Source organism: Pleurodeles waltl, chromosome 3_1 (genome assembly GCF_031143425.1).
Source record: "Pleurodeles waltl isolate 20211129_DDA chromosome 3_1, aPleWal1.hap1.20221129, whole genome shotgun sequence".
In the NCBI taxonomy this organism is placed as follows: Eukaryota; Metazoa; Chordata; class Amphibia; order Caudata; family Salamandridae; genus Pleurodeles; species Pleurodeles waltl.
The window spans coordinates 1,575,318,693-1,575,335,854 of NC_090440.1; the positions used below are offsets into that span (position 1 = coordinate 1,575,318,693).

The following is a 17,162-nucleotide window of genomic DNA, read 5'->3' on the forward strand; positions in this document are numbered from 1 at the left end:
CCGAGTGGGCAACCCACCCACTGTAGAGACTTGAGAGACTGTGGCTTTGCACTCCCCAGGATGGCCGAGTGGCCAAGCCACCCACTGTAGAGACTTGAGAGACTGTGGCTTTGCACTCCCCAGGATGGCCGGGTGGCCAAGCCACCCACTGTAGAGACTTGAGAGACTGTGGCTATGCACTCCCCAGGATGGCACAGTGGGCATGGTGGCCCCTTCGTGGATCTGGCATCGTGGAATCATGTGGCTGTGGTGCCCCCCCCCTTCCCTTCCCCCTGAGGTGCCTGTGGTTTTTTCATCAGATGCCCCTGCAGTGTTCTCTCCAAAGGACTCAGGTCTCCTGTGTGGGCTTTGCCCTTGTGTTGCTACACTTTGGCCCACGGACACTTGGAATCTCGTTAGATGTGCAGGACTTATTGCCTCGGTTTATCGTATGCACTGGATATTGAATTGGTATATTTGAATTGTTATTGCTATTTGACCGTGACTTATCAGTGGTTTTTATTTCCCATAAATTTCGAGTCACAATTTAATTATGTCCTTGTTTTTTTTACGGGGGTTTGGGTGGTTTCACTGTGACTTGTTGCTCGGCATTGGTGTGTACATGGTTTGGGGGGGGGGTGTATCGCGTATGTGTGTACACGTAACCTTTCGTCCTCCCCCCTCCCCTGTGTCGTAGGTGCAGTACTCACCGTTGTCGTCTGCGCCGGCGTTCGTACTCGTGGTAGATGAGCAGGTAGACGAGAGCAGGTAGGATGTTTAATTCGGGTTCCATACTGTCCTCCTTCCTCGTGGAGTGCGTAGAGGTGCGCGTTTTCCCGTTCGTAGTCTGTTTCCGCCGTGTTTTTATCGGCGGTGCTCCCGCCCCAGAAAAAAAAGGTGGCGGATTGGCCGGTCATGATAGTGTGGGCGGTACATTGTCTGCCACCTGTCTGTTGGCGGTGACCGCCGCGCTGTTTGTCGGTCCCGCCGTGGCGGTCGGAGTGTTAATGTGGCGGCCTGTGTTGGCGGTTCCCGCCAGGGTCAGAATTCCATTTTTTGGACCGCCGGCCTGTTGGCGGCTTGGCCGCCGCTTTATCACCGACCGCCAGGGTTAGAATCACCCCCCTGATGTGTATAATAGGAGTCTATGGTATAGCCATTTGAATAGTCTGACTAAATCATAGTGCCAGATCAGCAGACACCAAACACATATATGTCACAACTGATCATACTGCTATGTGCATCTACAAAGTCCCATATATCACATATGACACATCCATACTCAATCACTGAGTGCAGTGTCACACCAGACGTACTCCATATAACATTATGGTCCACTTACAATGCAACCACACATGCAGTCACACCTGTAAGACTGTGCAACATGACAACTCCACCCTCAAACACCATTCCAGAAATGACAATACCTGTCACAGAGGCCAGACAATACACATCTACGACAGTAAATGTCATGATGCATTAGGCACACATGGACCAAAACCACTGCCTATACACCACTTACACATCCCACTACTACATGAGCCAGCCAGGTGATACTAAATGCAATATTAGATTCACATCTACATGCCATGTGACATGAAATAGCCTAACCTCTCCTAATCTGCCACTTCAGTTTGCCCAAGGCAAGCAGAAAAGTCCCAGCCCTTCAGATGTGCCTCCAACTTACCATTAGGACATGATGTAGGTAATAACTCTTCAATGTAGCATATCAATTGCAAGGTCATTGTCATACATCCCATATACATACCATGGTGACATCTATGAGACCTGTCAAGGTACTTACCACCTCTAGCACCATTCCATTGGTTTAACGGTAACATCCCCACAAGTACTGTGCCTATGAATGCACAATGTGTGCAACAAGACCTCATAAATTGTACATGTATCAGTATCCCAGTTTGCATAACTTCACATGATCTACAGTCAGCAGATCACCTAAATATGACACTACACCTATCAAATCAATAATCCAGTCCCATGAAGGCCATATCTGTAGAGGAACTGTAATGGCAGCCTCACATTCAGTCAATAACATAACCAGTATTCAGTCCCTGTGATAAAACTAGAGTCGCAGAGTAGCATATACAGGTATCATCACAGATGGGAGTGGACTGACACCTCAGAGCTACAAATGCAGATAGATGGAGCTGGTTATACTCAATGCTTAGGGTGATATTAATGCTCACATCCATTGCATAGGCAGCATGGTCTCACACAATTGGCTATGTCATTTGACCATCTCCACATTCCAGACATGGAGGGGTCTACTAATAGGAGATGTACATCCACTGATAGTAAAGCATGGCAACACATCTACTATCTATACTCAGCCACGGTGCATGATACCCATTTGCAATAGAAGATATACAGGATGTGATTACAACATCACTTTGCCTAAAGTGATGCATTTCATCCCTATTATTGCCAGCTGTTAGAAATGGGGTCTTTGGTTGACAGTCAGGTTCCCCCCTGTTCAAGCAAGGACCCTCACTCTAGTTAGGGTAAAAGAGAATCACCCTCAGCTAACCCCTGCTTTCCCTTTGGTAGTTTGGCAGAGCAGTAGGCTTAACTTCAGAGTGCTAGGTGTAATGTATTTGTACCAACACACACAGTAACTTAATGAAAACACTACAAAATAACACAGTTTGAAAAATAGGGACTATTTATCTAAACAAACCAAGACCAAAATGACAAAAATCCGACATACACAAGTCAAGTTATGAATTTTTAAAGATTAAACTCAAAAATAGCACTTAGAAACACAAAATGCTTCAATGAGGTGTTAACACGGCGTCGTGACGGAGTCATTCCCAACAAGCCAACACCAGCAGCGCCGGACACGGAGTCGCGTAGACCCCCAAGTACAGTACCTTTGGTGAAGAGGGAAAACAAGTCGATGCACGAAGTCGGGGATCGCAGCGTCTGTGCGAAAAGTTGAATCCGCGCACTTCAAGCGGCGTCGGCAACGACGTTGTGCGGCGACTTCCACGGAGTCACAGACTTCAGCGGGGCTGCAGCGGCGTCGGGCCTGCGAAGGTCGTCGAGTTCCAGCGAAGATCACAGAGTCGGGTGCAGGCGGCGTCACTGGTTTCAGCAGTGGCGTCAGTCCGAAGTCGTACGAAGTCGATTTCCTTGGATTTCCACCAGCTTTCCTTTCAAGGGCTCAGGGACTAGATGGGGCACCACTTGTCAGAGCAGGAGTCTCTCCAGAGACTCCAGGTGCTGGCAGAGAGAAGTCTTTGCTGTCCCTGAGACTTCAAACAACAGGAGGCAATCTCTAAATCAAGCCCTTGGAGATTTCTTCACAAGATGGAAGGCACACAAAGTCCAGTCTTTGCCCTCTTACTCTGGCAGAAGCAGCAACTGCAGGATGGCTCCGCAAAGCACAGTCACAGGCAGGGCAGCACATCTCCTCAGCTCTTCAGCTCCAGGCAGAGGTTCCTCTTGATGTCCAGAAGTGATCTAAAGTCTGTGGTTTTGGGTGCCCTTCTTATACCCAATTTCTCCTTTGAAGTAGGCCTACTTCAAAGTAAAGTCTCTTTTGAATGTGAAATCCTGCCTTGGCAAGGCCAGGCCCCAGATACTCACCAGGGGGTCAGAGACAGCATTGTGTGAGGACAGGCACAGCCCTTTCAGGTGTAAGTGACCACTCCTCCCCTCCCTCCAAGCACAGATGGCTCATCAGGAAATGCAGACTACGCCCCAGCTCCCTTTGTGTCGCTGTCTAGTGTGAGGTGCAACCAGACCAACTGTCAAACTGACCCAGACAGGGAATCCACAAACAGTCATGGTATAAGCAAGAAAATGCTCACTTTCTAAAAGGGGCATTTTCAAACACACAATCTGAAAATCAACTTTACTAAAAGATGTATTTTTAAATTGTGAGCTCAGAGACCCTAAACTCCACATGTCCATCCGCTCCCAAAGGGAATCTTCACTTTAATCAGATTTAAAGGTAGCCCCAATGTTAACCTATGAGAGGGACAGGCCTTGCAACAGGGAAAAAAACAAATTTAGCAATATTTTACTGTCAGGGCATATAAAACACATTACTATATGTCCCACTTTAACCATACACTGCACCCTGCCCTTAGGGCTACATAGGGCCTACCGTAGGGGTGCCTTACATGTAAGAAAAGGGAAGGTTTAGGCCTGACAAGTAGGTACACTTGCCAAGTCGAATTTACAGTTAAAAGTGCACACACAGACACTGCAATGGCAGGTCTGAGACATGATTACTGAGCTACTTATGTGGGTGGCACAACCAGTGCTGCAGGCCTACTAGTAGCATTTTATTTACAGGCCCTGGCACCTCTAGTATACTTTACTAGGGACTTATTACTAAATCAAATATGTCAATAATGTATAAACCAATTACATACAATTTTACACAAAGAGCATATGCACTTTAGCACTGGTTAGCAGTGGTAAAGTGCTCAGAGTTGAAAAGCCAACAGCAACAGGTCAGAAAAAATAGGAGGCAGGAGGCAAAAATATTGGGGATGACCGTGCATAAGAAAAAAAGTCCAACACCAGCCAAGTGTCAGGATTCAGTCAGTATTCACCCCCTTGTGGCTGCTGTGCTGCCCTCAAACGCCCATCCATCTCAGGGTAGGCCACTGCCAAAATGCAAGCCATTGGGGGGGTCAGGGTCCGACAGCACCCCTCCCTTCTTGGAAGGACATCCCCAGCTGGGCCGAAGCAGTCTTCCGGGCCCAGCATCTCAGGTCCTCCCACCACTTTCTGCAGTGGGTGCTCCACTGCTGTGGCCCCCCAGGGTCTGCACTTGCTTGGTGATGGCACTCCAGATCCCTATCTTCTGATGGGCGTTCACCTACATGGTTGGCACAGACAGAAGGAGAAAGTCAGGTACACATGCCCCATACCAACAGCAGTGGACAATACACATTTGACTCACCAAGTGCCCACACATGCCCTTCCTCTCAGCTTAAACGCCTCAACTCCATGCCCCCTGCATCCATGTACTACCTCCCCAGTACACTTACCCCTTACACCATCACACACACCCCTATCACACATGACTATGGCATTCAGTTTAACTGTTCCTCTGGTGCCCAACACAGCTGTCCATACAGGGGTAGAACCCTGTCCACGAGCTTCACCAGCTCTTCTGGGGTGACAGCTGGGACCCTATTACCTGCAGGACGTGGTATGATGGCTCCCAGAGACAGGACACAGCAGCTCAGCTCGCGGAGGTCTTGCTTGCAAGAGTGTAGGGAGTCAACTGAGCAAGGCGGCAGAAAATGGCAGTCACGGCCACCGCGTACAGGACTGTCACGGCAATCGGTTATTGCCATTGGCCCCAATCCCCCATAGGCAGCAACATTATCAAATGAGAATTTGCATGGTGGTTGCGACCGCCATGATGACATACACCGGTGGGCGTAGGTCACCTTCAACTGTCTTGTGCAGCAGGCCAGGCAGATGCCATTTTGTGCACATATCATGCCTTGCGGTCCCTAATTAAGTGCATCATACAAATTTATGTGGAAACTGCAGAGTAGGCCTGTGTTGCGCCATCATAGTTTAGCCAATACATGTGACATGCATGTCACTGTGACACTTCAGCTTGCCCATAATGGTATGTGTCAGCAGTGCAACGCATGTCTCCAGTGTCAGTTGTGTGTGTTAAAGACATGTTCTGCTTACATGTGTGAAGTAATAATCACTTAATACATTTTCTACTCTCTGTCCTAGATACCCTGCCATGAGGAGATTGAGACATGCATCAGTGTACCGACCACTAGTTGACCTTCCAACCATGGTAAATAGGCATATCATCTAGACCTATTGTCTGAATCATCATACCGTCATGGATCTATGTGCCCAGCTGAAGCCTGATCTATTGCCTGCCATAAGCAATACTTGGCACACAAGGGTATACAATCTAGAGAGGAATCACTTCCTGGCAGTGGGTTTGGTCTTGGCATTTGCTGAAGCCTCATGTCTGGATGGACGTCCACATTTGTGGGTGGTTCATCAGCTACAGAGGTGGAGTGCCAGAGGCCTGTGGTTCCCCTGGCAGGGCCTCTATTCCATTAGCTGTGGCAGATGTTGAAGGCTCAGATATGATGTGGCCTGCTTGTGGGTGGTGGAAGCACGCTGGGTGGTGATGAGGTCCCTCAGCACCCCTGCAATGTAGGCCATGGTGGCACTGTGTGCCTACCACTGCAGCATGACCTCCTGTTGGTATTCCCTCTGCAGCCTTTGGTTTTTACCCAACATGGTAATGATCTGGCCTATTCTGTCCTGGGACTTTTATATAGATTTTAAGAACAAAATCTTTAGAATACATTAAGTACTTTTTGAGTTATGCTTTTTTGAAGTTAGTCTTTCTGAGTGTAATTACACACCATAGGAATCAATAGGCAGTCACTTTTAAAAATGCATAAAAAATCGTATAATTGAGTTACCAGTCTCTTCTCTTACAGGGTGGCTGGAGTGGTCGGTGGGCACACTGTGCCAGCTGGAGAGCCTTGGGTGGCTTCGATTCTGGCGGGAGCAGCATTGGAAAACCTCTTGGCACAGGCATAGGGCCCCCTGGAGGTGCCACTTTGAAAAAGAGCTGGTTTGCAGATTTAAAGTTGGTGCCTGGTGGTCCCTTTGTGCTGTTGAGGTCACAAGGGGGTGGGGACCCGGGGCACACAGCAGATCCTGCGATGCAAGGCTCAGGATGGCCAGGTGCAGGGCGTTTTGGAGGTCTTGAATGCTGTGCGCAAACAGACTCTTTGGAGCTGGAGGTAAGTCTTCTTCTTGGGGTCCTGAAGGACTTCCTGGGTGCTCTGTTGGGAGGTCTGGGATGTCACTGAAGTCACTCGATTGGGGCTTCTTCCTGGTCCAGTTGCAGCTCTGGGGCTGCTGTTGTTGGTTATGTCTGATGTGCACTTGTCAATACCTAAGGTATTGCCACAACTCAGCCACTGGAGGGCGCTGTGCCACCAAACTGGGCACACTTGCAGGTCTTGTCCAGTCTGTTGTTGGTGTGTTGTCACGTCTGGCTGCATTTTCCAGTTGCAGAGATATCATCTGGTTGGTGAAGTGTCCCTCACCAGTTTGCAGGTTCCTTGCAAGTTCCTGTGATTTCTTGATTGGTGCCTCCACTCAGGAGGGAGTTCTCTGGTTATATGCAAAGCCTGGAGGTCCATGGGGTCTTTTGAGATCGGTCCAGTGGTCAGCTCCTCCGCATCGGCGACTGACAGACACTGGTGCAGCAAGCAGGGGTCTTGGGGCCTCTTCTGGTGCAGCAGATCCTCAGTTCTCGACTTGGCGGGTTCTTTGGTGCTGTCTTCTTTCCTTCCAGATGAATCTAAATTCTTGGTCTAGGGGAGCCCACTAAATACTGAATTTAGTAGGTATTTTAGGGGGAACCTGGTAGTGTCCAGTAGGACACTTACCTTTGGATAGCTACACCCACTATAGTGACGACTTCCTGTGGGAAGGGTCACTTCCCTAAACTCTGTTGGATATTTTCCTGCCTTCCAACATTGCGGAAAATTAGATGGAGGGTCCACTTTGCCTGCAAGCCCCTAGGGGTGGTGCATGCTCAGTGAGGCCACTCCTCCTACCCTTTGTCTGGTTTCCCACCTTTGTTCCCACCAAAAGTGGGGGTTGCAAGGGGGAAGCCTTCTGCTGCTAGCAGCAGGCCTGGAGGCTTGAGGTTCAGGGGCAGTAGCCCTTTGAAGCTCACCACCAGGGTGTTGCACATTCCTGAGGGAGGGGGTGTTAGCTTCTCCACACAGTAAGGGCATTCATTGTCTTACAAACCAGAGATCCATGGCTCTCCCCGGGTTTGTATATTGGCCATCCGGAGTGGCAGACTAGATGGAACCAGTAAGCTACTGTGCCAGTTAGGTTAGTTTTTGCGGGGGCACCTCTAAGGTGACCCCTGGGTACAGTTAGGGTTAAATCCAACACTGTTACCAGTTTGGATTTATTATTCCGAGTTGTTTGATACCAAACAACCCCGGGTACAGAGTGGTAATCGTGTAGCTGGGGAACCCGTGTTTGACCAGAGTCCAGTACATGTACTTAAAATGGCTGCTCTGTTCACTTACTTTGTCCCAGGTCTGGCAAGGACACAGTGGGGGCATATTGCTCATGCAATTATGCCCCCACATATAGTATGGAGCACCATGCCTTAGGGCTGTAAGGCCTACTAGAGGGGTGACATATCCATAACATATGCAGTGTAGGGTGGAGAGGGCACACGTGCCATGTCGAGTTTACCTTCTTAGGTTTGCCACAGCACGCTCAGCCTGCAATGGCAGTGCTTGGTGCATCTGGGTTTAGGGCCCTAGAGGGTGGCACAATCAGTGCTGCTGCACTCAGGGGCCTACTCCTACTATCTCATGCCCTGGGTACTGGGGTACCAATTTACTAGGGTCTTACAGGGATATGTAAGAGTGTATCTAATTGTGCCAAGCAGCACAACAGAAATAGGGAAAGAACTCTGGCCAAAGGGACCTAGTTAGCAGGAGACCTGGACACTACCAACGTTTAGAACACATCAACATCAGGCAAAAAGTGGGGGCTAGCAATGCAAAAAGAAGCCTCCTCTCACGCACTCCCAGTGTCACCAGGACCTTCACTGTCTTGGGTGTGAGGCGTCGACTCATGTCCCTGTACTGTGGGGCACACTATTAATTGAACTGTCCTTGGGACACACGTGGGCCTGGTAAGTCGTCAATGTCCAGACATCCAGGGACGTTGTCCTCGCTGGAGCCTTCATCCAGAGGAGGGCTGTCTGTTTCTGGCATCCTCTCCAGGGTAGCAGTGGTAGGAGTACCTGTGGATGGAGGTGGAGAGAGTTACATGGTGGACGTGTAATTGGTTATCTCTTTGTCCGATGCATACACTGGCTTGACATGATTTTCAGTAATGGCAATGACAGATGCAACACTGCAAACAATGTTTGGGGATAGTGGATTGTGACATGTGTATCATGCTCCATTGAGGGTTGGTGTTAATCAGGCTAGGTAACCTTTGGTGGGCGGGTTAGTTCAGGTCCTGTGTGATGGTTCACATGACATGTGTGTCCTGTTTGCTCATGGTAAATCAGGCTTGCTAGGTGTGAGTGGGGATGGCTGTACATTGCAGCATGGTGTCCAAGTGGGAGGTGGGTATGTGTAGTAACCTGTCCTGTCTGTGCATTTGGTGCACAGGGGTTACCTTCTAACTTTCTAGCCCATGCTCAGTGCATTTCAGGGTTGTAGATCTGGATAAGTGGCCATTAGGTTTGGTGACAGTGCTGTGGCTGTGTTTGGCCTTGTTTGACATTGTGTAGTGCCATTGCATTGCTGTCATTCCCACGTAGTCGTCCTCAGTCGAAGCAGCCAGTTGGTGTAGCTAGTGCAATAGTCATACATGTAAGTGATGTGCTGTGGAGTTGACATAGCAGCTTTTGTTATAGATGGGCTAGTACATTGTGGGAGTGGGAGTGATTGTTATTGGCACTGTTAACCGTGCACTTGCCAGGGACTGTGTGGGCATTGGGGCTGGGTGGTGGTGTGGCATGCAGGAGAGGGGCATTAGGTGATTAGATAGGAGGTCTAGTGGGAGAAAGAATGCATTGGTGAGTGTTTGGGTGGTGTGGAAGCATGCTGGACAGAACGGATGTGTGACAGGGGAGTGGTAGTTACTTACCAGAGTCCAGTCCTCTGGGTATTCCAGTCAGGCCCTCTGGTGCAGTATGTCCAAGACCTTCTCCTCCCATGATGTGAACTCTGGGGGAGGAGGTGGGGGCCCACCGGCAGTCTTCTGCACGGAAATCTGGTGTTGTGATGTCATGGAATGCACCTTCCCCCTGAGATCGATCCACGTCTTCCTGATATCCTCTCGTGGGCGTGGATGGTTGCCGACTGAGTTGACCTTTTCAACAATTCTTTGCCATAACTCCAATTTCCTAGCAATGGATGTTTGCTGGATCCATGCTCCAAATAGTTGTGGTTGTACCCTAACAATTTCATCGACCATGACCTTCAACTCATCGTCTGGGAAGTGTGGGTGCTTTTGGCGAGACATGGTGGTGGTTATGTTGCGGATGGGTGTGGATGTTGTATGTGCAAGGGTGCAGTGTAGGGTGCTTGGTGGAGGTGTTTAGTTGTGTGTGATGGTGGGTTGTGGTGTTTGTGTGTATTCATTATGTGTGTGTTGTGTTGTTCGTGCAGTTGGAAGGTGTGTACTGAGTGAGATGTGTATGTGTGCCTAAAGTGTAAAGGCGGTGTCTGTGGAATTTTGCCTGCCCTTGGTGTACGTAATTGTCGTTTTGGTAGCAAAGGATTGTGGGTTGTGTGGGTTTGTGTTTTATAGTAAAGCTCCAGTTTAGTAAAAAATGTTGGTGTAATTTGACTCAGTGGTTATTGCTGCGCTGCAGTCACACATTCCAGAGAGTAAAGGTTTAAAAGGAAATTTTGTTCCATCCAATATAAACCCTGCACTACTTGATCGAGCTACACACATTCTGATGTGGTTAAATTTTCCTAGAAGGGCAAAGTGAGTGCTATATTTTGGACAGGTCTGTCAAACAGTGCCAAAAGTATAAGAAAGGCAAAACTAATGCCCTTTCAATGGAAAGTGTGACAACAGTTAAAAAATTTGTTATGGTTTGGGTTCAAATATGTAAAAGTACAGAAATTCACCAGTTATGGCTTGTGACGCATATAGCACACACCACATTTTAATATTGCTAGACTAACTTTTTCCTGTGCCATTGGCAAATGGTTGTCTTGAACTTGGCAGGCAACGTCAATTACTGTGTGTGTGTGTTGTGTGAACCATAACGGTGAATTTCATTGACTTTAAGTAGTTTTACATGCCCAATCCATACCAAGCACCCAGTGGACTAGCAAATGGTGATAGAAAATCTAAAAAGTCAATTTTGACAAATTTAAGTTACTATTTTGTGTACAAAAGTACATTTTCTTAGGAAAATGATAAATTTTGATACAACTAATATAAAAAAGAAAAATAATTTTTTTTAAAAATATAAACATATAGAACAGGACTCCCTTTTTTCAGAGGGTAGGCTGCCTGAGAAATGTTGGAGAAAGCCCTATGGGCAACAGCTGCTGTGTACTGCCTTTGGCCTTGCGCAGTCAAGGTTTGGCACCTGCAGCGGGCTGGGTGCAACTGTGGTCAGGCCATACAGTCATCACCTGCTGCTAACAGCTGAAGGCAGTGGACAATGACAGAAGGTCACCTACAATAGGTGGGCACTAGTCCACCTATTTAAAAAAAAAAAATGGCTCCTCCTGTCAGCATCCACTCTGGGTGCTATCTGGGGAGCTGAAAGGGGCTGAGAGGTCGTGGAGCTCCCCTTGTTGCCTGTACTAATAAAATACACTTTAAAATGTGTGGGTGCCTTGGGTGGGCACCCAAACAAATTTTTAAAAATGTAAAAAAAAAAAAAAAAAAGGAGCAGCAGGAGTCATAATCATTCACTGCTTTGGTATAGAGCCCCATAATGCCCTGCAACAGCTTTTTGCTCATATTTTTTGTATCCTAATGGCGTCCCTACAAGGGGCGGGGGTACCACTAAAGATTCTTTTTAACATGTTAGGGGGCTGCTGAATGCACAAAAGTCCCCCAGCAACGCTACCCAAGCAGAGTTTCTAGGTCATTGAATCCATGACCACGAGAGACCTTGCCATATTTTTTAAAGCACTCTAAGCTGGAGCTGTATGTTCTTCAGCTGGAGTGCAGGGACCCTTTGTGGTGGGTTCTCTGGCTACACTTTGTGGCCTGAAAATGTTAGAAAAAAACTCAGATGTCTTAATGTTTTTTTAAATAATGCTTCATGGGAAATTTGTTGTGACAATCACTATTATTAAAGATTGCAATGTGCCAATTTATACTGTAAATGTTTTATTATAGTTAGTGGTGACTTTCTGACAAAGCCAGGTTGATGTGCTGACCAGTTGATAAAGCCAATAGGCCCCCTGCACTTTAAATTTTGGTGTTTTGATCCTTTGATAGAGCCAGTAGGTCTATTTTATTTGAAATGACACAGGTTATATGGTCACCTGACAAAGATGTTCATGCCCAAACCCACGCCGCACATAGCTGAAGGCAAGCATAGTGTGGCAATGCCTGCCCTCAGGGGATAAAGTGTAGGACCTAGTCACAGGCCAGACCCAAGGTCCAAACCCATGCCACTCATGACAATGAATATCTTACATTGCGGTTAAGAAAACTATAGAAGTTCACTGCAAAAAACAAGTGATGTTACAGTTAGGCACTCTAAAACAATCCTTAGAAATTCACTAAATAAAACAAAGGTTAAAGGGACATTCTAGCAAGATGAAAATGTCATTTAAAACATTCCACTTTTAAAGGAATGAAACCACTGAGTTACCTCAAGTAACTTGTGCGCTACAATAACTATAAATTTCACAATCGCCATGCACTGCTAATTTCCTCACATATTATACATATAATATCACTCATGACAACTTCTAGGATATCATTGGTGTTAGAAATGGGGTCTTTGGTTGACAGTCAGGTTACCCCCTGTTCAAGCAAGGACCCTCACTCTAGTTAGGATAAAAGAGAATCACCCTCAGCTAACCCCTGCTTACCCCCTTGGTAGCTTGGCAGAGCAGTAGGCTTAACCTCAGAGTGCTGGGCGTAAAGTATTTGTACCAATACACACAGCAACTTAATGAAAACACTACAAAATGACACAACACCAGTTTAGAAAAATAGGAAATATTTATCTAGACAAAACAAGACCAAAACGACAAAAATCCAACATACACAAGTCAAGTTATGATTTTTTAAAGGTTTAAAATAAAAAGAGTCTTTAGGTAGTTGTAACACCACACTAGCGCTGCTAGCGTGAAAATGTACCTGGTTTGCGTCAAAAATAACCCCGCACGGGCGGTGTGCGTCGAAAGTAACTCGGCACGGCGGTGCGCGTTGAAAAAGCCAGCCACACGACGATCCGAAAGTCCCGCGGCGCAGGGTGCGATCTCTCAGCCTCCGTCAGCGATGCTGCGCGTCGTTTCTCCTGCTCCGGGCGTCGGTCTTTCGGTCGCGTTTCCTGCGGCGTCGTTTCTCAGCTGCGGAACCGGCGTCGCGTCGATTTCTCAGCCGCGATCGGATTCGCGTCGATCTTTTCTCCGCACGGTGCTCGGTGCGTGTATTTTTGTCCTTAGGCTGCCAGCCTCTCCTTTCAGGGTCCCAGGAACTGGAAGGGCACCACAGAGCAGAGTAGGGGTCTCTCCAGAGACTCCAGGTGCTGGCAGGAAGAAGTCTTTGCTATCCCTGAGACTTCAACAACAGGAGGCAAGCTCTACATCAAGCCCTTGGAGATTTCTTCTTCAAGATGGAAGGCACACAAAGTCCAGTCTTTGCCCTCTTACTCAGGCAGAAGCAGCACTGCAGGAAAGCTCCACAAAGCACAGTCACAGGCAGGGCAGCACTTGTTCCTCAGCGATCAGCTCTTCTCCAGGCAGAGGTTCCTCTTGATTCCAGAAGTGTTTCTAAAGTTTGTAAGTTTGGGTGCCCTTCTTATACCCATTTTAGTCTTTGAAGTCACCTTTCTTCAAAGGGGACTCACACCTTCTTGTGAAATCCTGCCTTGCCCAGGCAAGGCCTCAGACACACACCAGGGGGCTGGAGACAGCATTGTCAGAGGCAGGCACAGTCCTTTCAGATGAGAGTGACCACTCCACCCCTCCCTCCTAGCAGAGATGGCTAATCAGGAAATGCAGATCACACCCCAGCTCCCTTTGTGTCACTGTCTGGTGTGAGGTGAAAAACAACCCAACTGTCAAACTGACCCAGACAGGGAATCCACAAACCAGGCAGAGTCACAGAATGGTTTAAGCAAGAAAATGCTCACTTTCTAAAAGTGGCATTTCCAAACGCACAATCTTAAAATCAACTTTACTAAAAGATGTATTTTTAAATTGTGAGTTCAGGGATCCCAAACTCCACATGTCCATCTACTCTCTAGGGGAATCTACACTTTAATCATATTTAAATGTAGCCCCCATATTATCCTATGAGAGAGAGACAGACCTTGCAACAGTGAAAACGAAATTGGCAGTATTTCACTGTTAGGACATATAAACCATATTACTATATGTCCTACCTTATCCATACACTGCACCCTGCCCTTGGGGCTACCTAGGGCCTACCTTAGGGGTGCCTTACATGTAAGGAAAGGGAAGGTTTAGGCCTGGCAAGTGGGTACACTTGCCAAGTCGAATTTACAGTGTAAAAATACACATACAGACACTGCAGGGGCAGGTCTGAGACATGATTACAGAGCTACTTATGTGGGTGGCACAACCAGTGCTGCAGGCCCACTAGTAGCATTTGATTTACAGGCCCTGGCACCTCTAGTGCACATTACTAGGGACTTACTAGTAATTCAAATATGCCAATCATGGATAAACCACTTACATACAATTTGAACAGGAGCACTTGCACTTTAGCACTGGTTAGCAGTGGTAAAGTGCCCAGAGTAACAAAAACAGCAAAATCAGAGTCCAGCACACATCAACAACCTGGGGAACAGAGGCAAAAAGTTAAGGGAGACCACGCCAAGGATGAAAAGTCTAACAATTGGTAACATCACTGCAACATATGAAATGAAAACTTTAATGATAACATGTGCATTATGGGGGTAGTTATGTCTGTGAATATAAAAAACACCAGCGAAGAAAGCACCGGTGTAGTTATAGTTAGGTTTGAGTTATCATAGGAAAGGCATGAATTGTTTTCTTCATTACTGTGGCAAAGATTGACAAATCTTCACAAAACTTTACAATATGTATTTGCTTCAATCTGGCAAATGGGGCAACGAAAAAGGGGGCTATCCTAAAAGTGCAAATTACGATGTTATTTCCCATAGGAAGATTTGCACTGGGATAGATTAAAAAGAGCTGAACAGAATTACACCAGATTTTGCATTTAGGAACTGTACTCAAGGAAGTGCCTTTCTTTGGTTTGATGTAAAGCAATCAGTTGCTTTTGAGAAATATGGGGGTTATTCTAACTTTGGAGGAGGTGTTAATCCGTCCCAAAAGTGACGGAAAAGTGACGGATTTACCACCAGCCGTATTACGAGTCCATTATATCCTATGGAACTCGTAATACGGCTGGTGGTATATCCGTCACTTTACCGTCACTTTTGGGACAGATTAACACTCCTCCAAAGTTAGAATAACCCCCTATGTGTTTAAAAAGGTCTTGGGCATGACTGAAAGTTAAAGAAGAAAATAGACAAGATGTAAATGAAAAATAATGTTAGAAGCAAGCATATCAACCATGGCGTCTATTATTCATCATTATGACACTAAGGCCCATATTTATACTCAGTTTGCTCTGAATTAGCGTCATTTTTTTACGCTAATTCAATGCAAACCTAACTCCAGATTTATACATTAGCGCTAGACACATCTAGCTCCAAAGTAATGGAGTTTACGTTGTTTTCTGGAGAGGAAAACCTACCTTGCTTCTCATTCCAGAAAAGGAGGATATGGCCTTTGCACCATATTTATTCCCCCGTGTGAAAATCCAGCAAGGGGGAATGGGGGCCTTAAATAATGGAGCTAAGCTTGCTTTGTGCCATTATTTAACACCTGGGTCTGGGCAGGCGTAAGGGGACCTGTAGGCAGATTTCCATGGTCGGACACCATGGAAAGTGTCCACAGGTTCCCTTCCCTGCCCCCAGGGACACCCCTTCCAACACCAGGAGGACACCTAAGGATGGGGGACATTCGTCCCCTGGGCATGGCCATTGGGTTGGTGGGCATGGCTCCTGTCTTTACTAAGACAAAAGCCATGTCCATGGGGGTTGTGTGCCAGAAAATGGCGCTACACTGCTTAGAGGCCATTTTTTTGCCTCTAAACAGTGTAGCGCCATAATTTGGCACTCAATCCCCGGTTCCCCCTACGCCTTCCCGGCCCTGTTAGCGTCCTTTCCAAGGACGCTAACAGGTCTTTAGTGCCGGCTAGTACCATTCTATAAATATGGCACCCGGCCGGCATCTAGGAATGGTGCTACCCGGCGCTATACTTTTTGGCGCAAACCTGCGATAGCGCAGGTTTGCACCAAGAAGTATAAATAAGGGCCTAAGGGTCAGATTTTTTAAAAGTGGTGCGGCATCAAATGCAGCCCCTCTTTTCTTGCATTCCTTAGTGCCCCCTAACGCACCATGTGTGCGCCATACTTAAGATACAGTGCACCATGATGGCAGTTAAGGAACTAGTGTCAACATTTTTGATGCTAGTTTGGTGCTTTGCAGGATTAGCGTCAAAAATGTTAAAGCTAATCCTGCAAAGCACATTGAGGCCCATTATAAGTAATGTAGTGCCTCCTCTTAAGCCTGCTCCGTGGCACAAAGACATGTTTTTATATTGTGTTGTAGTATCAGTGGAGGGCCAAGTGTGGTGCTTGACTTACTCCAAGTGTGGTGGTTGACTTACTCCAGTGCTGGGCTAGAACACATTTAGGCCTGTTTTGACACTCCTAATACTGTAATACCTTTAGAATGATTTTCCAATGGTCTTACTTTTTTCTGTGTGTGTTTGTATTAGAATAAACCTACCAAACCCCTCCTTAAATTTACATAACTTCACATATTTTTGATTAATTATTCCCCAGTTCCCCACCACTTCCCATAGTTCCTTCCACATTTTCTACAAAGTAGAATATTTATGTGTACAGAGAATGCCATCACCACACAGAAAGAGGAAGAGACAGAAGCATCTGGTCAGAGGTTTGTGAACTGCATTTTGTAGTGAGTAAGTTGTATCACTGGAAGACCACTTTACATACCACAAAATGCCCTTCGTAAATTGGGCAAAGAGACTACATTAGCATGATAAATCACCACTTCCTCATTTATTCAAAACTACATGTTTAGTGGTATAGTTCTGCAATATCCTAGAAGGATTTTGTCCTAAATCACATATCTTTGTGTTCTGCAGTTTTCTAATAGCCAAGACCTGGACAGATTTGCTCTGTTGTGATTCCGAGATTTAAAGTCATTGATGAACCTAGATCAGGTAATCAAATTATCTTAGGCATAATGCCACTACTGATCTAATTTGGTTCAAAGGTATGTAGGGTTGAACTTTGTTCTAAAACTCTGAACTATTTAACTTCAATTTTATGTTGGTTTAGGGGC

General features: G+C 46.7%; 1 protein-coding gene across 2 annotated transcripts in view; it reads right to left on the reverse strand.

Annotated features, from left to right (window-relative positions):
- The window catches only part of GALNT13 (polypeptide N-acetylgalactosaminyltransferase 13), a 1,141,430-nt gene that overhangs the window by 411,111 nt on the left and 713,157 nt on the right, over window positions 1-17,162 (reverse strand). The gene's annotated exons all lie outside the window — the stretch shown is intronic.